This window comes from Hemibagrus wyckioides, linkage group LG17 (genome assembly GCF_019097595.1).
Source record: "Hemibagrus wyckioides isolate EC202008001 linkage group LG17, SWU_Hwy_1.0, whole genome shotgun sequence".
Classification (NCBI taxonomy): domain Eukaryota; kingdom Metazoa; phylum Chordata; class Actinopteri; order Siluriformes; family Bagridae; genus Hemibagrus; species Hemibagrus wyckioides.
Genome location: NC_080726.1, coordinates 4,545,705 through 4,563,338, shown reverse-complemented (window position 1 = coordinate 4,563,338; position 17,634 = coordinate 4,545,705). Strand labels below are relative to the sequence as shown.

Sequence of the window (17,634 nt, the reverse complement as noted above, 5' to 3'; positions counted from 1 at the left end):
ACTGTATTGAGTGTGTTGACTGTATTGAGTGTGTTGAGTGTATTGAATGTGCTGAGTGTGTTGAGTGTATTGAGTGTGTTGAGTGTATTGAGTGTGTTGACTGTATTGAGTGTGTTGACTGTATTGAGTGTGTTGAGTGTATTGAATGTGCTGAATGTGTTGAGTGTATTGAGTGTGTTGACTGTATTGAGTGTGTTGAGTGTATTGAGTGTGTTGAGTGTATTGAGTGTGTTGAGTGTATTGAGTGTGTTGACTGTATTGAGTGTGTTGACTGTATTGAGTGTGTTGACTGTATTGAGTGTGTTGAGTGTATTGAGTGTGTTGAGTGTATTGAGTGTGTTGACTGTATTGAGTGTGTTGACTGTATTGAGTGTGTTGAGTGTGTTGAGTGTATTGAATGTGCTGAGTGTGTTGAGTGTATTGAGTGTGTTGACTGTATTGAGTGTGTTGACTGTATTGAGTGTGTTGACTGTATTTAGTGTGCTTAGTGTGTTTGTCAGAGCAAGGACAGGGAGCAGACAGATTGGGTTTGGCTCTCAGGGAGCGTTCATGTCCCCCTGAGCCGAGTGGAGCCAGACTCGCTGCGCTCTCCGCCCGGCTGCTTGGTATTCATCCCGGATGTGGATCTCTGCACTGTTGCTCCACGCTGCTTAAAAAACAGCATTCCATTAGCTGGAACGTGACAGCGCTTAGAGTGAACTTTAATAAATAAATAAGTCACAGTGCAGTGCATAATAAGATGGTAATGGTCAGTGGAAAATCCATCTTGTCCAGCTTGCAAATTTAGGCCCCCCCCCCCCCCCCAAGTGTTTTAAGGGATAAGCCGGACACGAGTCAAGTTGAGGTCCAGGGGTCGGGTGTGAACCGAAAGAAGAAACAGAACCCAAACTGTAGCCTTGGTGCTACTTTAATGATACGATTTGCACAGATAAACAGAGACATGTGTGTGTGTGTGTTTGTGTGTGTGTTTTATCTACAATAAATCATCTGGTATGATTAACAGTGAAAAAAATCGAATATACAAGTGATTACTTCCTATACAAGCAGAGACATAAAGACACTGAACATGTACACACTCGTTTCTCCTGGACAAACAATCCGACAAAACCAAAGACACAAACCTGCCTGTCTTTTTATAAAAGGAGTTAAGTACACTCTTGGGAAAATAATCCTTCAGTGGATTAAAGATGAAAGATGAATGGATTTAACGTTTTAGATAGATAGATAGATAGATAGATAGATAGATAGATAGATAGATAGACAGATAGATAGATAGATAGATAGATAGATAGATAGATAGATAGATAGATAGATAGATAGATAGATAGATAGATAGATGGACTGGTGTAACCTTTATGTAGACAGACAGACAGAAATTCATTATAGACAGACAGACAGGATGCATGGACAGACTGATTTAACTTTTATACAGATATACAGAAGGACAGACAGACAGACAGATAAAAAGAGAAAGACAGAGTGACAGACGGATGGACAAACAGACAGAATGATTTAACTTTTATATAGACAGACAGACAGACAGACAGATAGATGGAGGTATGGGCAGATATATAGACTTATTTTACACAGACAGACAGACAGACAGACAGACAGATAGATAGATAGATAGATAGATAGATAGATAGATAGATAGATAGATAGATAGATAGATAGACAGACAAGCAGATAGATCATTTATTTTGACACACAGACAGGATGGATGGAGCAATGGGCAATTAGATAGACTGATTTAACTTCTAGACAGACAAGATAGATAGATAGACAGTCAGACAGACAGATAGATAGATAGATAGATAGATAGATAGATAGATAGATAGATAGATAGATAGATAGATAGATAGATAGATAGATAGATAGAGCCACTTGAGCCCATTATAAGTGCAGAAGAGAGAGGTCAGACTGTGTTAATAACTCCATCTCGGTTCTTACGTGTTTTCTGTAAACTCTCGGAGCTTTAAATCCTCTCCCGTGTCGTCCATATGTTCTTTTCAGCACTTTAATGAAAACCAAATGTCTGGCAGTGGAATCCTCTGTATTACATTCAGATTACATTCCTGTAAATGCTTCTTTTAACACACTTCATGCTGCATTAGCTTTGCTTGTGAAAGAGTCACAAAATCCATCTCTGGTTACAAAACCTACAGCGCCTGTATGAGCTTCTAAGGAGAGAGATGCTCAATTGATCACTTCTCAATAAACCAATGTGTTATGACTAGAATTCAGATTCAGTGCTTGTTGAACTCCTGACATTATTTGCCGAGGCTGCAGATTCATCGATTACTGACATTTCACAGCTTTATTGCTCATAACAGGCAGGCAGTAAATCTGATAAATATCTGATCGATATCTTCTGTCTGATTCTTGCGGGCGAGTCGCTGAAGCCCTCCACCCGAGCCCCAAGTCCCTGACCCGTGATTTTTTTTGGAGAAACAACTCACGAGTTAGGGTCTCAGGGAACAGGAGGAAGGCAGACGTGAGTAAGCATACGCGAGTGTGTACACATTTCCTCCACCGTCACTGAAGCTGTCTAGCAGAAGTCTTCGTCCGGTCTGCTGCCGTCGGCGCCGTCGCCGCTGCTGCGTTCGCCCTGTGTAAAGAAAAAATATGAGACGCAGAGGAAAGAGAGACTCGTCTCTCTTCCAGACTTAACGCTAGGCTAGTCACTGTTCGAAGCAGAACTGTTGCGATGCAATGCACCAAACGGAAGAATGAAAATGGAAGAATACGAGCAGCTGGATTTCGACTTGTTTCCAATTTTCCAATTCGAATGATGATGATGTCAAGCATCTCTGAGCAGTTAAAGGTCTGCAGCTAGAGCCTCCCCATCACCCCACCATCACCCTCACCCTCCCCCTCTGCTGTCTCATTCTCCTCCAGACGGCCAGTCCACGGCTCTTTGTCCTCTTTTAATTCGTCCTGCCCTCTAACCCTGGTCTGGTCACATCCACCAGAAGCTCCGTCCGTCATCCAACCGTCTAGATTAAACACGGGCGGACGAAGACGCAGAATCATCAATGCGTTTTCTTTAACGTGAATCAATCGGAATTCTACGAGGCGTCTCGAGTTGTCACTGCAGGTGCTGCCAATGAGACAACCAATCAGACAAGGTAGTACATACAGATGTGTTAAGCAGCTGCTAGGATTTAAGCATCAACCCCCCCATCCCCCCCACCATCCTCCAAGCTATTCCACCAGCACTCCTTAATATGCTCAATTACGCTTAACAGAAATCGCTCCCATCTGTAACAGCGATCTAGCCAAAACAAAAGTGATGCTATTCTCATCACCTCTCCAGCTCCTCCCCCTTTACCCTCTGGCCCCTGCAGTCTTATGGTCCATACTCCCCTGAGGCTCAGCATGGTGACTCTTGGCGCAATGACCAGATTATCGTCAACGTATCATCAATTTACCTCTGGATTTCCCGACCGATTTACGAGACGGCGTTGTCGTCATCGTCAGCGCATCCGTCTTTCAGTGACTCGGGTTTGGAGGTGAACGCTGGAGCTGGAGCTGTTGCTGAATCAGACACAGGCTGGTCTGATGATCTGTTGGTGGGGGGGAGGGGAGGGGAGGGGATGGGTGGCGGAGACGGGTGGACTGAGCAGGTAGTTCCCACCCCTTCGTCTGCAGCTATTGGCTCGCGCGAGCCATCCGTCACCCTGTCCTGCAGCGTCTGGAGGTTGCAGAGCGTCGGCGAGACACGAGCTGCTTCTCAAACACAGGCATGCGGCGCATAAAAAAGCCAAGAGCATCTGTTTCATATGCTCTTACACACCTTCTTGTTTTTTTTTTAAACAGCTTTTTTCTATGAAGAGTCCTTTCTCAACGTATATTCTGCTTTTTGACAATCACACAGATTCTCAGCTCTAAAGAGAGGACGTCTAAATGACAGGTTTTCCCGTGTTAATTATGAGACCTGATTACAGCTGATATCTAATAATCATATTTAAGTTTGGTTATTTGGTTATCTGGTAGCTTTATCCTTGGGTTTGTCTGAGTACAGACTGCACGTACTGAACCATTTTCAGTCTAGACTTTCACCACACTGCTGCTGAATTCTCCATTCTGATTGGTCAGAAGGATATTGAAAAGATTTTATATTGAACAGGTTTATATCAATACACAGAGTGTGCGTTTAATAAAGATTCATCGCATTTACTCACAAATGATGAAACTAAACACAACCGCTTGATTGACTTTAGTGAGTTGTTATGAAATATGTTACTTCTCATACACTATTAGAAAATAGATTTTGAAATTCAATCCCGGAGTTCACACCTGAGCTGAGAATCAAACCCCTAACACTGGGGTTTAGTAGCAGACTCATCCCCACTGCACTGTCCTACCAGACATGTTTTAATCCCCTGAATGGAACACTGTAGTTATTCTCTAGCTCACATCAGCACCAACATCCTGCTGAGATTTCACACTCTAACTGCTTTACGTTAATACCACGTGAATCCATCACGCTCGCTCGACATCTTATAGTCATTAGAAACGTCTTTAAATTCAGTTTAGTATAAAAGACAAAATCACATTTTGTTGAGAAATATCATATTTTTATGTAAACTATACTTAAGGTTTTTTCTTACATTTGTCTGACCACATTTATTTTATTTTTATGAGCAGAAAGTTCTTCTTCTTCTTCTTCTTCTTCTTCATCTTTGTCTTCATCTTCCAGCTAACCCTGTTGGAGTCTCTTACCCAGTCATTTCCCAGTTTCCTTTTTATTTTCCTACATTAATTAAAAAAAAGTTACAGATTCTCGTACTCTGTTGCGTTATTTTCTTTAGAAACTTCTCCAGTCACATCCTGCAGGCTTCTTTTCGTAACATGATTCACAAGATTCTGAACTTTTCTGACTGCACGTGTCCTTTTCAACTTGTCAGCAAAGCTTGAGGTATTCCTTTTCTCGACTACTTCAGCTCTATTTTGCAGATTTCTTCTCCACAGAGCTTTCAGAACATTTCTTGAAGCTCGCCTGGGTTACAGTATAACTTCCCAAAGATCTCTCGTGTGTACCCCCTACCGAGGAACCGAGGTCATTCCGCTGGCTTCCTGTTGCAGATAGAAGAAAAATTCAAAAGGCCGTGCGCTACATTATCTATGCACGTTTCAAAACTACACCTCTGTGCTAGCTCAGGTCTTGAACCTTCGAGCTCCTGCCATGTTCTTCTGTTCATCATGCGAGATCTGACTTCTTCAGTTGCAGAACGAGGTTAAAGCTGTGACAGGATCCAGGATAACTTTCTAACTTTCTCTCTGCTTCTTTTGCATTGAGTAGCTTTTGTATTACTTTTGCTAGTCATTGATTCATGAACTTTTCTTTCATTCCTGATTGCTCTTTGGATCTCACTTAGACCCATGTGTAAATTAGCATCTGACTATTTTCTGTTTGCATTTTTGTTTGCATCGTACTGGATAAAAGTGTCTTCTACATAAACAAATAGGAAATGTAACACATGTAGCTTAGCATTTTAATCCTGATTCTATTTGCTATGGAAAATGTATAACTAAAATACATTTCCTCATACATTTGGAGAACTGATTGTAGCTCTTGGAAGAGCATGTGGCAGCTTAGTGGTTAAGGTGTTGGTCTACTGGTCAGAAGGTTGTGAGTTTGAATCCTAGGTCCACGAAGCTGCCACTGCTGGGCCCCTGAGCAAGGCCCTTAATCCTCCATTACTCAGTTGTATAAAAATGACATAAAATGTAAGGGTGCCTGCCAAGTGGCATAAATGTAAGCAATAATGGGAACTAGCTTGTACTGTGGATGTTCCCCAACATTAAATGTAAATTTATATATATGGATCAAAAGTATTGCCATTTTGAATTCAATAAAATTGTGTAAATTTCTGTGGTATAAGAGGAATAAAACATGTCAGGAGTTTTTTGGCTGAATTTTTGAGTTGTTGTGGAAAATCACTTAAACATCTATCTGTGAAGACACATGTAATGACTTTCTATAAATGCTGTGCTAAAGTTTTTTTTCACACATGAATTGGAAGGGTTTTGGTTGAATTCGTGATCGGATGATGTCTCAACCCAAATCTGTGGAAAAATCTGTGAACAATTTCCTGCGAAATTTCTGTGATCAAAAAAAATCAAAAAATCCTGAAGGGATTGATTATTGGAAAATAATGAAAAAACCATACAGCATTTGTTTTTACCTTTGATTTTAGGGGAAAAAAGAGGAAGAAAAAAGCAAACGAAATATTTGACGTTCTTAGTGCAAAACACTCTCGCTTTAAACATGGACGGAATTTATTTAGCTTGTACGATTCAATTAATCCTCCGTTTCATTTGTCCCTGAGGTCCCCAGCATATACAGTCCTCTAAATGTCAGTGTGTAATTTTCACGACGCCATGTGACATAACTCAAGTCCAAGTTCATTTTCCTCCAGCCTGCACACACACTGAAGTCTCCACAGGGCCAAAGGGAATATTAAAGCAAATGAAATCAATATGAGCTTTAAACTAGTTGCTGTAATCAATCAACTCTATTATTGCCTCTGCCTCCATGTCTGCAAATCTCTTCCCTCATCTTCATACATTAATGCTTCATCGGATCATGTACATTTCAGCTCTGCAGGCCTGTTCACCCTTGAGTTGTATTACTCTGTAGCGTTTCCACAACTATTCGGCCTTGAAAAACAAGCTTCGGAAAACGCTGAAGTCATTAACTGGAGCAGTCGCTTTTCTTAAACAGCTGTGTACTGATATCAGAAGCTCATTTGTCAATTTGATATGGCTCTCATCGCACAGAATATCTAAAATAAACAGATTTTGTGACCCTCCTTGTTGTAGTTTCATAAAGTTCATGGCATTGTGTGTGTGTGTGTGTGTGTGTGTGTAACAGAATGGAAAAGAGTAACACTAAATACCACGGCAGTGTGTAAGCAGGAAAGTAAATGAGGATAAAACACACAAAGTACTGACAAGACATCGTCTTAATATCCCTTTAACAATTAGTTTTCAATCCTGCTCTCATACTACTATACCATTTGTACATTTTTATGTAATTGTTCATAAATATAGTATAGCTATACTAAAATATTGTGACATTAATACAACTTTTTTCTTTATGGTTTTATTAGATCATTATGATCTTGGTCCAGGTCTGAGATCATGTGTGGGTCAGTGTGCTGTGACTCGAGTTAAGAACAAAAAATGTAAAACTTTAATTGATTTAGTTACCACAATGATTTAAGTAAGTAATCTTAGTTTACCTGATTACTATCTATGATTAATTACCTAATTATTAACACCAAATGAGACTGAGGTTCCCTTCTGAGTCTGGTTCCTCTTAAGGTTTCTTCCTCTTACTGGCTAAGGGAGATTTTCCTCGTCACAGTCTCCTCAGGCTCACTAACTAGGGATTAATACAAATAAATTTAAATATAACTCTAATATTAATCTTAACCTTTTGTCTAATATCGAACTTTTTGTATTATATTCCTTATGTTCAGGAAGCTGCTTTGCGATAATGTCTGTTGTTAAAAGTGCTATTCAAATAAAATTGCACTGAATTGATGAGTCTTTCACCAGCATTCCATTTAAGAGTAATTAATAAAGAGATAGTAAGCATTAATTAAGGAGACTTGAAGCAATTTAATGTAAAATTAGTTACTAGACTTGAGGTAGTAGAGTTAATGGTAATCGTAAAAGTAATAACTTGGTTAATAAGTAGTAATTAAGCATTAATTAAGTAAAGTGTTACTGAAAAATGTTCCAGGTAAGCTTAGTAAAATGTCAGATCTCTCCTGCTTCTTTCTTTTCTCTTAACCAGAGCTATTAAATTTCACTAAGGCAGTAGTGAACCTCCTCAGGACCACCTCAGTGCTGCAGGAACAACAGTCCTGGATTCTGCGGTAGGTCTGGCAAGGGAATAAAGTCAATAATCGACAATGTGCTTATTTGTATTTTTAAAACAATGCTTACTTCCCTGCTTTAAAGTGAAATTAGCTATCATGATATCTGCTTTTACTTATAACCTTCTTGATCCTTAGAATCAACCAGTTCTGAGGTTTTGTCATTCTGTTGAATATCCAGATTTATCCATTTGCTTGCTAATGTTTTTAAACGTGAAATAATTTAATTCGATTTTATTTGTATAGCCCTTTTAACCATGGATATTGTCTCACAGCAGCTTTACAGAACCTAATAGATATAGAACAAAAGGTTCAAGATTAATATTGGACTATATACTGAAGTTTATTTGTATTTATCCCTAACGAGCAAGCCTGAGGTGACTGTGAGGAAAAACTCCCTTAGATGGTAAGAGGAAGAAACCTTGAGAGGAACCAGACTCAGAATGGAACCTCATCCTCATTTGGGTGACACAAAATATAAAATAAAATATAAGATATTCGGTCCATATATACAGGGGCTGCGTATTTCATGAGTTACTTGAGTAACAAATAAAACTATTGGGTGGTGTGTGTGTGTGTGTTCTTTTTTTCTTTTTTCTATTATAACACATAGCTATTAAATTCTCAATTCTGATTGGTCAAAAATGTGGCAGTTCATCAGCTAAGCTCAGGTGCTTGTTCTAACACAATTGTTATTGTTTTAAATACATGGTAAGACCCTCGCAACCAAACACAGAAACAACAGCATATAAATCGACAAACTAATGAAAGGATAAACACAGAGCAGGCGAACACATTTGAAGAGCCAACCAATGATATGACAGGGATGGAGGCAGGAGCTAAAGTATAACCGAGACATATGGGAAAACAAAACAAAACAAAAAAATAACCAGAGTACACTGGTGTTTTTACCTGGACACTGGTCTTCCTTGCCTCCAGCAGAATAGAAATGGACTTCTGGGAGGTTTTCAATCAGTATAAAGAAATGAATGATGTTCAGGCTGTGAGTCTGATCTAAAACGAGTCTGTTGGCTTTCAGTGTGTTTTAGACGTGTGTTTTTCCCTCTGTTGGAGAACCTTACACAGGATTTTACTGGTTGAAGATCAAATTTCAGCTGCTTTTTAGATGAACAAGCACTTGGAGCATCTCAGAGAGCAGAATTGGGTTTGATATCAACATTTACTTGGAAAGAGCAAATTTACTGTGGAAAAAACTAACCATTTTTGGGTCATTTTGGAACTTTTCTAACTTTTCTATTAAACTCTAGAAGGCTGAAAACAGAAATATTTCTGGAACACTACAAATTCTTAAAGTCCTCAGTGTCTACTTTTATATGAGCTTCATATTAACCACCACTGTGGAGTGGAACATGACAAAGACATTCAGTCATCAACATGGACACAACAAAAACAGGAAGAAATTCTGTTTTTTGGCCAATTAAATATGTCCATAACAGAAATATTTCTACAAGTATGAGTAAGCAGATGCAGTATCAGACCTTATACCTAATAGCAACACCGGTATCAATATATCTATATTTAAAAAAAAAAAAAAAAAACTTCAATGCAAAATTAAATAGAAAATTTCTTGATTAGATCTAAAATTAGATATCAACATTTACTTAAAAATTTTTTTCTATGAATATATTAACCCCTAGTAGGCTAAAAACAGAAATATTTCTGGAACACTACAAATTCTTAAAGTCCTGAGTGTCTACTTTAATATGAGCTTCATATTAACCACCACTGTCGGACATGCTGTTACTGGGAAATGATAAATCTGAAGGCATTAATCTGCACAATAGTACCTGTCGTTGATTACTGTCCTGTAACAGCACCTTCTGAAGTGTTTTATTTCAGACTGTCAGTGGAAAACCACCACAGCCATGCAGTTCCAGTTACTGCAGCACACTCTGGCACTATGCAGGTGACATCCAAACATCTGCTGCAGAGATTTCAGAAAACAAACGTCTAAGAGCATGTGTAGAGTAACAATGGAGAGATGAAGCCATGAAAATAACTACCGTTTTTCTCTGTGCCTTTCTATACAAAAAAAAAAACCCCTTTCAGTCACGTCAGTCTTCAAGCCGTAATAGTGTTCAGCCTGGTCACATTAAACCTGCTGCCATTCTATCAACTGAGCCAAGATCCCTCCAGCTCAATCCAATTGATTTATTTGAGAGGTTAAAGGGCAAGTCTGCATTGATCTGTGAAGCTTTCTGACACAGCAGCGAAAGGTCTCACTCCAGACAAATCAATGACACCTCAGAGCCGCCCAAACATCTCACTTATAAAAGTAAAAGCAAAGCGACTCATCTGAACAAACGAGCTTAAACGTCCTTTATATAAGAGCGCCTATAGGGTCTTATTCCAAACTGGGCAAGATTCAGTGATAAAGGACAAATGTGTCAAGAAAACAAAGAGCTGAAGAGCTTTAGGAACTGAATGACTGAATATTTACAATATATGTCAAGCCTTTTTTTTTTTTTAAATTAATCTTTTAATAAGATCTAATCAGGAAATTTTCTATTTCATTTACATTTTTATATATATATATATATATATATATATATATATATATATATATATATATATATATATATATATATAGGTATAGATATATATCGATGCTGATGTTTCTATTTGGTATAAGGTCTGCTTTTGCTTACTCATGCTTGTAGAAATATTTCAATACCATCTGGACATATTTAACTCCAGAGGCCAAAAAATGGAGTTTGCTCCTGTTTACTTGTGTCCATGTTCAACATTGAGTGTCTTTGTCATGTTCCACTCCGCAGTGGTGATTAATATGAAGCTCATATGAAAGTAGACTGTCAAGACTTTAAGAATTTGTAGTAATAGAAATATTTCTGTTTTTAGCCTGCTAGGAGTTGATATATTCATAGAAAAGTCCCAAATAAACCAAAACGGTTATTTTTTTTCCACACAAATGTCAGTATCTTCACAGTAAATGTCGATATCAAACCCATTTCTGATCTCTGAGATGCTCCCGGTGTTTGTTCATCTAAAAAGCAGCTCAGATTTGATCTTCTACCAGTAAAATTCAGTGTAAGGTTCTCCAAAAGAGGGAAAAACACACGTCTAAAACACACTGAACTCCAACAGAGCCCTGACTCATTTTATATCAGACTCACAGCCAGAACATCATTCATTTCTTTATACTGATTGAAAACGTCCCTTAAGTCCATTTCCGTTCTGCTGGTGCAATGGAATGCCAGTGTAGTGGTCAAGAGGGTTAAGGATTAATAATCAAGAGAAGAACTACAGCATCACATTGCCAGCAAGTAACTTCTTTTTCTTTGTTTTCATTTCCCTGTGTCTGAAAATGTCTGCGCTAGCCAATCAGAATCAAGCATTTAACAGCGCTGTAGTATAATCAGCATCCTGCACACGAACTCGACGTGAAAGCTTAGATTTGAAGACACTACATCTGAATATCGGAAGAAATTCATAACAAACCCTATTAGTTTTGCACACTCATAACCACGAATCAAAAAATGCAACACAGTTTTTCCTCTTTCTCCTTCGATGACGTTAGTGAGCTCCAAGGAAAGCTAGAAGGTTGTACAGTTAACTCCCAAGGTATCATTCGAAACCATACAACCTACTACCTCAACCCGGATACACACACTTCACTCACCATCGCTCTCTGTACAGTAGAAGTGCAGCTACACAAATATCTGAAAAGATCAGACTGGAAAGTCAATATATCGTTACTCGTTTCGTGATCTCAAGAAGGCTGAGCGTTCATGTAAATACTGTAACTGAACTGGTTTTAAAGAGCCAGATGCTGGTCTACCACAGAGACAGAGACCCATAGAGACGAGCTTGTGCAGTTAAACTGTACCACAAGATCGGATCTACGGGTTAATGACAAGTGGCTCCTCACTGACTTCAGATTCAAAAATCTGATTGAAAAGTTGTTTTAAAGAGATCGAATGTGAAGCCCAGTGAGAACTGGCAGAGAGATAAGAGATGAGATACGATGTTATCGTGGGTCAGACGCTTGGATTCGAATAGAGATAGTACGCTTGTGTGATAGAATAGTGTGTTTATGTTTGTGTGTGATATACATTAACCTGAACTATAACTTAACTAGCCCTGTGATGGACTAGCGACCTGTCCAGGGTTGTACCCCTGCCTTTCGCCCAATGTGCGCTGGGATAGGCTTCAGCAGATCCCTGTGACCCTAATTAGGAATAAAGCGGGTATAGAAAATTGATGGATGGATAACTTGACTATAATTGTATATATTTATTACCAGACCTATGTATTTTGTGCAGGATCTCTGAGGGTGTGTCCTAATCCAAATTGTGTACTAATGCACTATTCTACCATTATATACTATAAATAGTGTGAGTATAAATAGAGTTCACACTGAAAATTCCAACTTCAGATGATGCACTTATTCAACTGTGGAATGTTGGACTCTTCATACAATCAACACTCACAGCTTTGCTTATGTAGAGGAAAAAGAGGCGGGGCTACTAGACCCTGACGCTGGTTGAGAAAACATTTTCAAGATGGCTGACGACATGCCGGTGGAAGAGATGTCTTATTGTCATCTTTTAATTTCGCTCACGTTGTTCACTTTATTTTAACAATTTAAAAATTACTAAGCTATTATGCAGCATCACGTTATGTGAGATTGACTTTATTGCTTTAACGCTTTTTGTTGCATTTGTGACGATTTGACCCTTTTAAAATTAATACACTATACGCTAGGGTACATAGTGCATAGTGAAAGTGTGTAGAACATCGTTTGGGACACGGCCATTGCCTCTAACTGACATACCCTGGAAGCCCCGCCCCCTTTCCTGCCATCTTATTCTTATTGTCTCTACAGAGCCTGCTCAATTTCTATCAAGAAAAATGTTGAATATTTTGAATCTCTTAATATGAAATAATATCTAACTATAAATGTATGATTAACGTTGCTAGCATAAGAGCAGCATATACTAAATATCACTTTACTAGAGTTATTAGAGAACAAAAAATTCAGCTGAAATTCAACACAACCATCAAGATCAGCAGTGGATGAATCAGCTTATCAAATTCAATTGTATAAAATGATATCGAAGTCATACAAGCATAAATAATCGATCGAAAAAGGATCATCACTTACCTTATCACAATCTCGCCTTGGTCTCTTTATCATCTCTTCAACCTGAAAAAAAAAAAAAATTAAAATTAAAAATTAAAATTTAACAAACCAGTTTCGATCTCTTTATTATTTACTTTAGTTCTCCCTAAAAAGAAAAATTAAATAAATAAATAAATAAATAAAATAATTTCTGCTTAAGTCTCCGGTCTCACAGATACCTCATATTAAAAGACAGAACATACGGAACACCACCATTCTCTCAAACATTTCTAAAGTTTCCGGAAACATCTCACTAAACTCTCACACTGATCTCAGATCTGCCTGGTTCATGATGTTCCCAGTCCATTTAATCCCATGTTTACTACTAACACTAATGTAGTATATTTATTTATTTACTAATGTAGTGTTTTTATAGAGTTTAGTTTGGATATAGCGCTTGGACACTTAAGTCTCACTAACACTTCACTGCCTGTATTCTGCTCCACCCTTTAGATTCTGCTACATATTTTCAGCATTATAATAGATTATATTATCTATCTATCTATCTATCTATCTATCTATCTATCTATCTATCTATCTATCTATCTATCTATCTATCTATCTATCGAACTGAAGCAAATGCCAGCTAAGTTGCGCGTCCGTCCAGAAGCAGTTTAAAACTTGTTCTACTGGATATACTCTGGAAGTATACTAATGTGTTTTGATATGCTAAATACTTTAAAGCACGAGTGTAGCTAGCATTTGTAAATTTGTAGGAAAGTATGCTAGTACGACTTTTTTATGCTAGCGTTTCTAAGCGTATTTAAAGAGAATCATGCTAGTGTAGCTGTTGTATGCTAGCTTTCACTTGTTTATTTATTTTTCGTTTGCTATGAAAAATAATACGTGTAACGCTGTCAGAAGTGGATTTGAGGCTGGAGATACTATTCTGTATTTTGTTTTTTTTTAACAGGGTTATTTCCAAAAGTTTGCATTTGTTCATCTGTGTGTGTGTGTGTGTGTGTGTGTGTGTGTGTGAATGGTATTTGCCTAAATGGAGAACAAATCTGTAATCCCCTGACGTGTCCGTGACTGATAATCTGCATAATTCTACTCTCTGGGCTAGAAAGAAATCAGCCCCATTGCCTTTTTTAAAGCCATTGTCTTTGTTTATGACTATTTTCAGTGCTGTTGTGCTCAATTCCACAAAAAAATCCATACAATCCACTTGCCAGCAGCAAATAATCTAATTTCCTAATTCGATTTTTTTTCTCTAAACTAAAATATGCCGAACTTTTGTCTTAAAAGAGAAGAACTGGTGCGCTCTTCAGCCACAGGGCAGTGTTAGAAACGCTGCAGAGTCACTCGGTTCAGAACAATTACTCAAACATATGACAGGACTCGCGCACTCCATCGCATTTCACCCAGTTAAAAGACTCGGCAAGATCTGAATCCTATTAAAGTCACACGCACATGCAAAAATGAAAAATCTGGAAGATGCATCAGTCTTTTCCAAATCTGTCTGGCTCATAGCCATGAGCAAGAGGGAAAAAAAAAAAAAGTTTGGAGCTCTTCATGACAAATTGAGAAAAAGGTATACGTAGGCCAAGGTCTGGATTGACAACTGGGTTAATGGGTTCATGTGAACTGTTTCAGGACTCGTTTTTTTTATTTCCTTTCACTCTAAATGCAATTTATTGACCTGCTGTGTCTGAACGGGACTGGAAAAAGTGCACATCTGTCTCTCCTGATCTTATATATCTCTATCTGTATCTGAAAAAGGAGATGACGACAGTGTTAAGACCTGAAAAAGCTCTAGATTTAGCAACGGTACTGTCAAATAAGAACATAAAGAACATAAATTACAGAGTCAAACAGAACTGTTAAGCTATAAATCAAAGGATTATTATTATTTTTATTATTATTATTATTATTATAATTTTTTTACAAGTATTTTTTCCCTACATTTTCTACATTATTTATTTTTTATTTATTTTTTAAATTTTTTTTATTATTTATTTATTTATTTTTATTTATTTTTTGTAATGTGTATGTGAAAAGGAAAACCATATTTTCTACATGTAATAAAACAAAAGTTTTTATTCACATATGTGTTAAGTTTGCATAAAGAATTAGCTAATTTTTGCTTTATGGTTAAAAAAAAAACTTTTTTGCATTAATTAATTCTATGTAATCTAATCCAAAAAGTAGATTTTAGATTCTTTTATATCCTATTATATTAATGTTATATTCTACTTTTTTAATGTTGTGAACTAAGGAATGTTTGCGGAATGTTTGAAAGTTTTTTGGAGATACACACAGCTCCTGAGTAACGGAAAACTACTGTATATCATAAATCATGGCACTAAAATTAATCCCAAATTCATAACTGTCCGTATCTACAGCTGTCTGTTCCCTGCTCCAGCTCCTGTGTCCGATTCCCATCACATCAGACAAAGAAACAGGTGTATTAGAGGTCAGGTGTGTGTGTGTGTGTGTGTGTGTGTATGCATGCATGTAGCTGGATAGTTTATATGATGGATCCAGATTCCACCAGTCTGACTGAATATGTATTTTTTCCTGGTCTTAAAGATAACATCTTATATTTATTTTCTAATTTATTCAAGTAAATTTATTTATTTATTTTTAAGAATTCCACTTACATTTTTACAAACCTGCTTTTATGTAAAGTCCTTATCTGATTAGCATTGATGCTAGTTAGCATGCAATGCATTTAATGGGCTAACTTAAAGAAGAATAGAGCACAGTAAGGCAAATGAACCTTGTAGAAAATGTTAAATTGTTGAGATAGACAACATTTTGGTGTGAAATTATAGTGAGAAACAGTAATAATCATTGAATGTCATTTTAAAAGGCTAAATATGTCCAAGTCAATTCACAGACCTGCTGAAGAAGAGTCAATGTCAATGTAAATATATATATATATATATATATATATATATATATGTATATATATATAAAACATGCATTTTTCAAGCTGAAAAAAGTTGAGACAAGAGCACTGGGTAAGAGTTAAGATAAGTAACATGAGCTGAGGGAATGGGGCGGGGCTTACAGTTAATATCAGAGAGCTGGAAACATCTGCACATCTGTCAATCATTCTGTCTTCCTCAGTTTATCTGCTGTATGAATAAGTCATGAACGTGTGAAGATCACCAGTTCACCCTTTGACCCTCTGAATTTCTAATCAGACTGATGGATGTTTTTGCCCGTCTCCAAAACCATAGGTGAACACGGTGAAGGGTCTACGGTCAAAACTCCCTTCTCTTTAAAAAAGTGACCTGATACCACAAACCTAACAAGCAGAGATTTGCCTGGGAGAGGAGCCAAGAAAGTGACATTGTTTGACCCCGGCTGCCAATCAATTGCCTGCTCATCGTGCCAGACTAAACACGGTCACTATTTTAGCACGGCTTGTTGGCGGCAGCTGCTGGATTTGAGGCTGTGGGTTGAAGCAATGAGGGGAAAAAGTGGGGGTCCTTTTAGGGGAAGAGCTCGAAACGGGCATAGCAACCTGCATCAGGCTTCACGCCCACTGCTCAAATGCTTTCACACACACACACACACACACACATCGAGAAGTGCGTCCAACACTGGGTTTCAGAGTTCTAGGAAATTTGGCTAAAGAGCGATTAAATGTAAATCAACACAACTGGGAGTTTGGGGGTAATTTATAAATGGCGTCCCACCCATAACTGCTGCATTCCTTGGCTTTGGAGATGTAACTGTTCAGTCTAATTGCACATTTAACCGCTGGAGTTTTTCATGCAATAAATTATGTGTAACCGATTCAACAATACAGTGCTGATATTACATTGGGGGTTTTTTTTCTTCTTCTCCTTTACGTTATTATCTCTGGGTGATAACGGTGTATTTTCTTGCCAATGCTAATAAAAGGGCAAGGCTCGCTAAGAAAAATAACAGCACTTTTTTAAAAACAGCTCCAGATCCTTTAAACGCTTCCAAAAACCCTTGAAAATAAAAATAAAAAATTAGTTGACAACATTTTTGCCAGCATCCAAGCTCTGTACTTGGTGTTTTGTTTTTTTTAAACCCACAAAAGCTTTAGCTTGGCCTTTTCCAAAAGCACGTAGTATGAATTCCGCCTGTATTTCCCTTTAATTATATTCCCTGTTGTGAGCCGAATGCTGATCGACACACAGAGCACAACGTTAATTGCTTTCTAGCCAACGAATTCGCAGCGGAGATTTTATCCCGTTAATACGCAGACGTGAGGGCGTGAAGAAAGTGTGAGAGTGAGAGAGAGAGAGCGAGAGAGAGAGAGAGAGAGAGGCTTTTCTGCACATAAACAGGATCTGCCCTGATGTGAATGGAGAGGAAAGTCAGAGGAGATCAGTGCATTTATATCAGTAATGTGATGCGAGGAACAGCATCGGGTTCATTTAAAAAGCAATAACCCGAACTCTCTGCTACTCCTTTAAACTTTACTTTACAGATAAAGATCCTGTAGAGCAGGAAGAGAAGAGCGAGGGGCAAAGGAATGGATTAGATTTTTTTTTTCTTACAGTAAAAATGTATGTATGCATGTTTTATAAATAATAAAAAAAAATTAAATGTGCAATTGAACAATAAATTATTTTTAATTAAAAAAATTAT

At 37.7% G+C, this 17,634-nt stretch overlaps 1 long non-coding RNA gene across 1 annotated transcript in view; it reads right to left on the bottom strand.

Annotated features, from left to right (window-relative positions):
- Positions 1–4,008: 4,008 nt before the first annotated feature.
- Positions 4,009–17,634, bottom strand: part of LOC131367681 (uncharacterized) — a 49,148-nt gene continuing 35,522 nt past the window's right edge. Inside the window, exons 2-3 of the long non-coding RNA XR_009206957.1 lie at positions 13,039–13,080; positions 4,009–5,079 (exon numbers count right to left, since the gene is read on the bottom strand). This is a non-coding gene — a long non-coding RNA (uncharacterized LOC131367681). The remainder of the gene's footprint in view (positions 5,080–13,038; positions 13,081–17,634) is intronic.